Source organism: Zalophus californianus, chromosome 5 (assembly GCF_009762305.2).
Source record: "Zalophus californianus isolate mZalCal1 chromosome 5, mZalCal1.pri.v2, whole genome shotgun sequence".
Classification (NCBI taxonomy): Eukaryota; Metazoa; Chordata; class Mammalia; order Carnivora; family Otariidae; genus Zalophus; species Zalophus californianus.
The window spans coordinates 137664463-137674263 of record NC_045599.1 but is presented as its reverse complement, the minus strand read 5'-3'; the positions used below and the strand labels follow the sequence as shown (position 1 = coordinate 137674263).

The 9801-nt window shown below is 35.5% G+C and overlaps 1 non-coding gene across 1 annotated transcript; it reads right to left on the bottom strand.

The window, feature by feature from the left end:
* Nucleotides 1-1684: 1684 nt before the first annotated feature.
* LOC113929988 lies at nt 1685-1791 on the bottom strand. The gene has a single exon (XR_003522375.1). It is a non-coding gene; the product is annotated as a U6 spliceosomal RNA (small nuclear RNA).
* Between the last annotated feature and the right edge of the window lie 8010 nt (nt 1792-9801).

Below are 9801 nucleotides of genomic sequence, written 5' to 3'. Positions count from 1 at the left end.
CACACACACACACACACACACACTCACTCACACACACACTGACAGATACATGAGACCTCTGAGTCAGACTCAAAGACAGTTCTATTACTCTCAGAAAAAGTAGAAGCCAGAGCAACATCTTGTGTCAGTTCCCCAAGTCCCAGTCTCCACAGGGTGAAGCAGGGAGGCTCAGATGGTACCTGCACATGGAGTGGGGTGCAGCACAGGGGAGCAACCCCCAAGTAAGAAACTTTGATCATAGATAGGGCCACTGGTGACCTGTCCACACTCCTCTTCTCAGAGAGAGACAGAGGCAGAGTACTTATTTTTTTACCCTGGAATGTAAGACATTTTCTCCAAGGAGGGCATAGATATGTTTTTATCTTTATTACCCTAGAACAGCTCCAAACAGGGAGATACTTCTAAACTTTACTATCATGGAACATCTCAATATACAAACCTTCCTAAATTGCCTGTACACACCTGTGCTCAGAGAATTGGCCTTTTCAGGAATGCAGGGGATCCAGGGAGAACTTTCCCCAACATCCCCACTAAAATAGCTAATTTCACAAATAATTATGTTGTGTAAATGCCTCTATTTGGCACCCTTGTCAAACCCTAACTGCCGCTATTGATGCAATTACTAATGCTTAGAATATAAAAAGTCTGGTAAGGCATTAATTTGACAATAATCTGAGTAAGTTAGTTATAGGGCCTCTGAAACACAATCCTAAAATAAGAGTAAGAACATAGAATTTTAGAAAGATAGAAATAGTATAGGAGCCAATAGGGGAATAGCTAAATTATGGCAATACATTTCATAGAATACTATACAGATATTAAAAATAGGCTGGTTTGTAAGTGTTACAGCATTGGAAACCTCTTTAAAATGCATTAGGTGAAAAGTCTGTCACATAGCAATTCATATAGAATGACTCCAGCTGTATTGTATAGTAATTTGTATATGTATACATATATATATAGAGAGAGATACTCTCTCTATATATATATATGTATAGATACATATATATGCATGCATGTAAATAAAATAATCCACTACGATTTTTAAATGTTTTGGAAATGGAAAAGTTTTGCTTGTCCTAATGAATGGGAGTAATCATGGGCATTTAGTGGGTTGGTTTATTCAATGGCTAGTGGTGGCTGAGCAATCCCTCACATAAAGGAATGTTCCAAGTGCTGCACAATTATCTGAATGTCCTTTTGTACATTCATGTAGGTGAGTAACCTCCTTATTAGCATCTAATCCTGAAATCTGATTCTTTACAATTTATAAACACAATGTGTTTCATGTGAACATATGGTTTTCAAATAGACCATATACCTATTTTAGGAATAAAATTGCCTGATAAATCAAGACTATACTTTGTTTATTCAAACTTCACCCAAATTTCTTATCCATCTAAATTGCTATACTCATGTTGGTTCTATGCGGTATAGGTTTGTCTCATTATGGCTCCTGCCTTTCTGTGCCTGAAGTTTTATATATTAAAATAGGTATTACTATATAGTATGTTTTAGCTTCTTATTTTCCAATGGCAGGATTAAATTTTTATTAATTAATTGTGAACCTGATTATTTTCTCTATATTGAATTTTGACATGTTAAAAGGAGCATTGATTTTATTTTTTTATTTTTATTTTTGATGGCATCGCTTTTTAATTGAAGGACAAAAGTTGGTCACATTAAAAATATGGAACGCTTCATGAATTTGTGTGTCATCCTTGCGCAGGGGCCATGCTAATCTTCTCTGTATCGTTCCAATTTTAGTATATGTGCTGCCGAAGCGAGCACGATTTTTTTTTTTTTTTATTAAATAGGTACAATCAGTCTGGTAAATTTTAGCTCCAGTTTTTTATATAATTCTCTATTAGTTAAGTGTCTCCTGCTCTCTCTCTCTCTCTCTCCTTTTCTCTGTCTCTCTCTCTGACTGTCATATATAAGGGCTGAATCTGAGTCTTCATATTTTTTTTAAAGATTTTACTTACTTATTCATGAGAGACAGAGAGAGAGAGAGAGAGAGAGAGAGAGAGAGAGAGAGAGGCAGAGGGAGAAGCAGGCCCCCAAGGAGCAGGGAGCCTGATGTGGGACTCGATCCCAAGACCCTGGGATCATGACCTGAGACGAAGGCAGACGCTTAACCATCTGAGCCACCCAGGCGCCCTGAGTCTTCATATTGACACTTACTAGATAACCTCAGAAAATTTGCTTTTCTTTTCTTTTATTCAATATCAGTTTTATTATTTTAAAAATATGAAATAATTCCACATTTATAGGGTCTCTAAATTAAATTAGATTTATGCACAGTACAAAGTACAAAATCTTACAGTAAATACGAAATGCATCTATATGTACACGCACACATACATAAAGAAATCAAATCATAATATTTTAATATCCAGGCCTGGTTGTCCGAAAGGTCCACTGCATCATGAGAAAATATCTCGTTACACATTGAAACTCCAAATAGCCTTTTGTGTGTAACTGCATTTACATGAACTTCCAACAGAAAGAAGATCCTGGCCCACCCTTGCTCATTGCTTTCCCATGTGTTCCATGCGCTGATTATTCGTAGACTTAGAGAATGAATGTGATGGTTTCTAGAATGATCCTGAAATACAGAGTATTTGAGCAAAAATACTAGGATGTTTCCAAACGTTAAGGCCTGGGATAACGCTTCCCTATTGATTGAAAAGTCAGAGATGCTGGGACGTCCTTGATAAGGGCTGCTTTCCTTAAGTAGCAGTCTAGGTGCAGCCCAGTAGTGCTCAACAAGACTCATTGAAAGCACAGCCTGCAGATCGAAAAGCAATTAGCATGCTGGATTGTGATAATTACCCACAGTATGGGAAGCTTCTCCCAGATAGAGCTTCCACTGTGCCTAATAATAGGATTCCTTAAATGGTGATATATTTTCATAGACACACCAGCGTTCTCATTTCAACCTTGTCACTTATATGGGATAGGGAAATAAACATCCTTCACACATTTTTTTTTTTTTCCTTCCCAAAGTATAGCACACTGCTGTTCTGACAACTTGTAATGTCACCTGAATGTTACCTTGAATCATGATTTAATCAGCCTGGGCAAAGCAACATCTCATTTATTTCTGCTATTTCTTTGTTTTGCAATGCCATGATTGCGAGAACAAAATTTAGATGGAGCTCTGATTAAAACTGAATGCGGAAGTAGATGGAACAGTTGTGTTTCTAGCATAATTTTCCCCTTATTACAAAAGGTCAAGTGTCTCAAATTTCTATTTACACAGGTAAAAACAATTGTGGGACATAGCAGAAGCCACATGACAATTTATTTCACTCAACAATAATCAATTCTTTGTGAATAAGCAATCCTTAACATTTTGGTCTACTTATGTTTTTATCATTAATTGGAAATTATGTATGATAACAAATATATGATGATGTGTTGTTTTAATACTTAGGTGTATTTCATGAATATTTTGAAAATATTTTATGATTCTTTTCTCTATTAAAGATAGCATCATAGAGCTAGATTGAGAATATTTTAAAATATTTTATTTATTGAAGAGAGAGAGAGAGAGATACCGAGAAAGAGCATGAGCAGGCGGGAGAGGGAGACGCAGACTCCCCCGCTGAGCAGGGAGCCCGATGCTGGGCTCAATCCCAGGACCCTGGGATCATAACCTGAGCCAAAGGCAGATGCTTAACTGACTGAGCCACCCAGGTGCACCTAGATTGAGAACTTTTATTATAAAAAGCAATGAAGACTGAAGAACTACTCTAGGAGAATTTTAGTCTCCTAAAATACCTTATAGTTCAATTTTCTTCTGTGTTTATTATTATTTTTTCTTCTACTTTGGTTCAGATCCCTGTGGACATTTACAACGGCATTTCCTAGCTAAATTTTAACCTGATTGATAGCTCGTATTGGGGCAATTACCCACATATTTTATTCTTTGTTGATTCAAATTTTGGTTGCCAAAAGGAAAGGATCATTTAGATATGTCAGGAAAACTTTTGTGGAAGAAAATTTAAACTGATGTTTCCGTGTTGAGTAAACCAATTATATATAGAAGAGTAAAAAATTTCCTTTGGCTATTCTTTATTTCCCTCAGGGAATTTTGTTTTGTTTTATTTTAATTAAAATATAATTTACATACAATACTAGTTTCTGTCTAATACAGTGATTCAACAATTTTTCAGTGCTCATCACAATAAGTGTATTTTTCATCATCCTCATATGTTTCACCCAACCCCCTGGTAACTATCAGTTGGTCCTCTATAGTTAAGAGCTTTTTTTTGTTTTTATCTTTTTTTAAATTTGTTTCCCTTTTTCTTCTTTCTTCACTCATTTTGTTTCTTAAATTCCACATATGAGTGAAATCATATGGTATTTGTCTTTCTCTGACTGACTTATTTCAGTTAGCATTACATTCTCTACATCCACCCATGTTGTTATAAATGGCAAGATTTCATGGTCATTTAGCAATTCTTTTAATTCAAAATTGGAACTTTGGTTTATTTGGGTTTTTTTGTTTATTTATTCATTTCAAATAAGCATTCCTACCTAAATAGGAATAGATTTTTGGTTCATTTACAAATGCATTCTATTATAATAGGATTCCTCAACATGTTTATTAGTTATACAGTATGTTTTTTCAAACATTTTATTAAAAGTTGCTTATTTCTAATAATAACAGAATAATGCTAATATGCCTACTGCATTTTAGGTGGTGCATACAGTATACAAATTACTTCTTTTTATCTTTTTTGACCCAGAGAGTATTGTTATCCCCATTCACAGATTAAGATACTGGCATAGAGAGGTCAGGTAGCTTTTCCATGGTCACAGGTTGCTAAGGGGCCATCAGGATTAGAACCTGGGAAAACAATGTGCTCTTCTTACTCACTATACCAGACTGATCTAGAGCATGGTCCATTCACTCTAGCATATTGGCCATTTGATCATGACAAAGACTCTCTCCCTGACTGGATTCTAGTCAGGCTCCTCTGAGCTCTTTTTCGGCTGGGTTCTATTTTTGGGAATATCCTCAAGAGCCCAGTTTTAGCAAGAATCCTGCTAAGTCAGATTAGACAGAATCAACCCCCCCGATATCTATTCACCCTCAAAATCTATACCAAATTCCTCAACCCCCATCATCCACAGTTGATATCTAATCATGTCAGCCTGCCTTCAACAAGAATCCTGTTAGGTAGATTTAACCAGAATCCCTCTTTATCCCTGATGTTTCCTCTCAGTAATTTTCTATCCACCAAACACCCCACCCTGGTTGTTGGCTGTAAATTTTTACTTTTCCTTGTTGTATTTGGAGTTAAGCCCTATTTCTCTCCCCTACTGAAAAACTGCATGCAGTAGTTTCTATACCTCTCATGATAGTCCTGAAGACAGTTTTAACAAATATTATGAAAAAATCCCCAGGTTGAGTGTCACTGCAAGGAAAGGAATACCAAAAGATAGTGAATGTTCATTTTCTCCAGACAATGTGGGTCCAAAGGGTGTCAAAGGTGTCACTTTTTCATACCTGGAAATAATTATTTTGACGTCTTCAATTGTGTGGGCACATTGGCATCAGCACGTTCTGGCTCTCTCTTTGCTGATAATAGAAGAGGAAAACGATCATGGATTTCCCAAGGTCACATACATAAAACATTAGGAAGTGGAAGAAGGAAGAACACATAAATCAAAAAAGGAAGAAAGAAAGATGTATATTTCATGATAAATCTATAGCTCTTTAGGGAGTATACATAGGCTGCCTAAAAATGTGTTATTTGTATGTTTCATCACTCCTCCTTACACTAATAGCTCCTCGAAGGTCTGTTAAATTAACTTTAGAGGTATCTGAGCACACATATATAGCAAAATGTTTTTCCATAGGAAATACTTAATGGATACATGTTGAATCATATGAATATAAATGCTATATATAAAATAATGGCTAACAGCACAAGCTCTGGAGACAGACTCATTGGCATTAAATATCAGCTTCATGCTACTTAGAAGCTCTTCAAACTGGGGTGAGGTGATTCATGTAAGCCATAGTCTTCTGGTCTCTAAACATGGGACCATAATAGTAAAGATTAACTGAACTAATGTGTATTCTGCTTTGCACAGATAATTGCACATGGTAAGCTGCTAATAAGGTTACTTACTGTTAAGTAGAGTTTTAAAATAACTTGTACACATAGTAAGTGCATAGCATAAAAATCATCAAATATCATTAATGAAATGGAAGTACTACTCTTTAAATATGTAATGTGTTCTATTCTTCGGCAATTTTATGTATCTGATCATCTCCCAGCTGACTGGAGGGTAGTAGATAAGGACTGGTGTAGTAGAAATAAAAAGAAAAGCAAAATGGCATTTCTCATTTTTGCCAAGATTTAGAATACAATATTTTTTCAGAAAGTAAATATATATTTTTAGACTCTGTTAATTCCTGTTTTGTATATCAAGAGCCAAGCTTAATGGCCTAGATCATAGTGTTATATTTTTTGTTCTAAAGGTAGTGGGCCACCCACTCCATCCAGGCTGAAAGATTTTTGGAAGAAAATGGTGGGCAGACGTAGGGGAGATCAGAAAACCAAGTATTGCTCAGTGTGAAGAGATAATAGATGCATACAGGCGGAAAAGGGATTATTTGTGTCAGTTTCTGTTTGGGGTCAGTGGAGAAGACAACCTTGTAGAGTTTTCAGCAACAACCTGGGGCAGGAGAAGGGAGTTGGGGTTTGCACTTCTTAGCCACTCTCAGCACATGTGTATAAAAGGAATCCAGCTCCCCTTTCTTGCCCTGTGGGGAGATGTGGGGGTAGCTGAGGCTAGAGGGCAAGCTACAAAAGACCTTACAAAGGTGAGAGAAGGGGAGGCAGTACCTATGATTCTTCAGGTGAAACGTGTAGGATGGTCAAACTACATGGAGAGAGGTAGATCATCACCACTGGGCATCAGGTAGAGATAAATGAACAGGGGGACAATTGGACCTTTGACAAACCAAATAAGAACAAAATTTGTGTTATAGCAGCTTACGCATTAGCAGCGGACCTCAATAAAATTCCAGGGATTGGGTCTTACCAAATCACCAAATGGACATCAGCCACACCACATCAAATAACTAGATGTGTCCATTTTGTCCTGTAATGCATTTATCCTCACATTAGGTAGAGGCTTAAATTTGGGACTTATAATAATATAGCCAATGATCAATATCTAAGCACCTGCTTTTCTGAAAAGAGGTTAATATATTTATATAATATTTAATACTACACAACTCTGTGTTTTGTATTTCTGTATTTAGCTGAGCCCCCTTCTGAGTAACACTTTTTTCAGATGTGTGAATAGTTGTGATCAGGTTAATGTCAATTCTGTTGGCCTGGGAGCTCTCTGATCTTGAGGTGGTTGCTTAGATATTCTCAGACCCATTATGGGTCCATCTAAAAGTGTCACTGTCAGGGGGCAATCTTTCCACCCATAATTTCAAGTCAGCCTTTCAAAGTTTAGATTTACTTCCAAGTTATTTATAAAAGATACTACAAAATAATCATTTTTTCTGATTTTTCATATACTTAAACTTTTAAATAATTATTTTAAAGATTTTTTTAAAGAATTCAAAAAATTAAGGAAGTTTTTCAGATATTTTTTTAAGAATTTTAAAATAATTGCAAGTTTTGACATTAATGAACTAGTGACTGCAAAACTTGTTAACATTTGTCACAAAGGGATACACATATTGGATAAAATGTAGGGTTGATGGATGGGACTATATTGTATTGTTCTTGTTTGGATAATTTTATTTATTTATTTATTTATTTTTAAATATTTTATTTATTTATTTATTTGAGAGAGAGAGAGAGCACATGAGATGGGGGGAGGGCCAGAGGGAGAAGCAGACTCCCCGCCAAGCAGGGAGCCCAATGCAGGACTCGATCCAGGGACTCCAGGATCATGACCTGAGCCGAAGGCAGTCGCTTAACCAACTGAGCCACCCAGGTGCCCAATTTTTTTTTTTTTTTAATCAGCAAATAGTAAAACAATGGTATTAGGTTATGAGGTCACAGAGTTGATTTTTGTTTGGCTCATAGGATTGCTGCATTGTAAAAAGGAAAAGAGAATTATTTGTCAACATTTAAAATAAGATTTAACCAAGAAGTCAGGTGTTGTATTGCTTAAACTCAGAGTTTGAATTAGTTACTCTATGGTAAAACATTTGCAGTTGAGTAGCATTAAAAGGAAAAATAAATATTTTTTTCTGTAGTTATTCACTGTTAAAAGTGTCAAAGTAAGAATGACACAGGTAGCCATGAACTTTAAGGGAAAAATAAAAGAATGCACTTATTAATTTAAAGAATAGTCCTACATAGGGGTGCCTGGCTAGCTCAGTCATTAGAGTATATGACTCCTGATCTCAAGGTCCTAAGTTCAAAGCCCCACATTGGGTGTGAGCTTACTTAAAAAATAAAACAAAACAAAACCCAAGAAACTATTCTGATGTGCTGACAGCAACTTATTAAAATAAGACATTGTGATGTCATTGCCAGCCTTTTTCCTTCATTTATGCTGCCTAATTGGCTTCTGCAAGGCATCTCAATGTGTGATTCTTGCCATAAATCAAGTTTAGCTTGCATAAACCCATATATGACTGACTGGCTTATATCTTGGTGATGCTAAATGTTTTTGAAGATCTACCCAGTAAGTCCAACCTGGGGAGTACCACCCTGACAGGGATGTGTCATGGTGGTGGTTAGCCATCGCCATTAATAGTCACTTTGGAGTACAGGAGTTTAGCGATGCCATTACCAACACAAATGTCAGAGTAGCTGACTTTAAAATGATGAGTGTATTTTATTAAATGTGCTATCTTATGAACATACATGTCCTTGAAATCTGTAGCTACCAGAGGTCCTTTACATTTTAAATAACTGAGCAATGTTTGGCTACTTGAAACTCTATAGCCAAAATTACAAAGAAAGCCATATTTTTGACATAGCTTAGATATTATCTTCTGCACCAAATAAATGAATGATACATAGTTAGGCCTTGGTCATAGAAATCACATATATGACCTAATTTTTGAAGCATACCTAGATATTCCATTTATGTTAAGGAAAATCCATTAATTCCTCACATATTTATTTTGAAATCTATGACATTCTTTAGGTGAAAGAGCACTTCCATTGAAAAATAGATCCAAGTGAGAATTTAAAAAATATACACCCATTCCTGAATTTTGCTTCGGGAAATGTGTGCCATTTTGACAATTCTATTTGGAGAACTAGAGAATAAAATGTATTGTCAAAAAATAATTGAGTTTAATTTATCAAGCTGCATTTTCCAAAAACATTACACAAATGAATAATTTAATCTGCTGTGTTTATAAATTAATCCCTTGTCAGGGAAACTGTTTAGTCTGGGAAATGTGCATTGAAGGTGATTTTTCCTTTTCACATAAAATTAAATCTCCCTTTGTCCCTTTCATATAAAATTTCCAGACAGTTAAACACATGATCTTACCTCACTTGCTTAATCATCCATGTTGTTCTTAATCTCTGGGACAAAGAGGCTGTTTAACCCAATTATAAATGTATTATTTGACAGACAATTGAAAATATACATCAGGTTGTATTATCATACATACAGATACCTTTTCTGTGGTATTCCTCTGACATGAATTAAAGTAGAGTTTTCTTCTACTCTAATTTTTAATTCTGGAAAAGTCATTATTAATTGGAATCTGATTAATAGATTAGAGACAAAATGTAATCTGATTCTTAAAATGTATCTCAATGTTTTTATTCTGTTATAAACAAA